This window comes from Trichechus manatus, unplaced genomic scaffold, assembly GCF_000243295.1.
Source record: "Trichechus manatus latirostris isolate Lorelei unplaced genomic scaffold, TriManLat1.0 scaffold00186, whole genome shotgun sequence".
NCBI lineage: Eukaryota > Metazoa > Chordata > Mammalia > Sirenia > Trichechidae > Trichechus > Trichechus manatus.
In genome coordinates, this window is record NW_004444122.1 from 2,202,028 (window position 1) to 2,202,909 (window position 882).

The following is an 882-nucleotide window of genomic DNA, read 5'->3' on the forward strand; positions in this document are numbered from 1 at the left end:
ACAGTGGCTGCAACCATGGGCTCAAGCATAGCAATGATTGTGAGGATGGCTCAGGACCCAGCAGTGTTTAGTTCCATTGTACACTGAGTTGCCATGAGTTGAAACCGATTTGACAGCACCTAACAACAACAGCACAATACATTGACATAAACCAGCTACTAATTTGCAGGAAGAAATAGAACTATCACACAAGCCATAATATGGTCAGCCTGCACAGAGCGTTCTATTGGTTTAGACAGATCAGGAGGTTGCCTGGTGACCTCCACTTGCTCCCCACCACTACTCCCATCCAGAAGAAAAGACTTTTCACCTGAAATCTAAAGGGTGAGTAAGCATTAACTAGTTGAGAGGGTAAATGAGAGCAGGGAGGTAGGGAAGAGTGGAGAGTTTCCCAGGAAGAAACAATGGTATATGCAAAGGGCCTAAAAACGGCAAGATGTTTTAGAGGAATTGAAAGATGACTAGAATGTCTAATCAATAAAGAGCCAGGAGAAAGAAGCATGAGATGAGAGTGAAAAAGCAGAATCCAGATAATAAGAGATTGTTTTTGTTTGTTTAATAAACTTTTATTTTGGAATAATTCTAAATTTACATGAAAATTGCAAAGATAGTACAGCTAGTTCCATATACCCCTCACCCAGTTCCCCCTAATGTTAACATCTTACATTACTGTAGTACACTTGTCAAAACTAAGAAACCAACACTAGTATATTACCATTAACTAAACTTCAGACTTTATTTGAGTTTCCCTATTTTTTCCACTGATGTCCTTTTCCTGTTCCAATCCATTCCAGGATAACACATTGCATTTATTTGTCATTTCTCCTTAGTCTCGTCTATTCTGTGACAGTTTCTCAGTCATGTTTTTCATGACTTTGACAG

General features: G+C 39.1%; 1 protein-coding gene across 2 annotated transcripts in view; it reads right to left on the reverse strand.

Moving 5' to 3' along the window:
* The window catches only part of MTHFS (methenyltetrahydrofolate synthetase), a 50,427-nt gene that overhangs the window by 47,452 nt on the left and 2,093 nt on the right, over window positions 1-882 (reverse strand). The window lies entirely within an intron of this gene.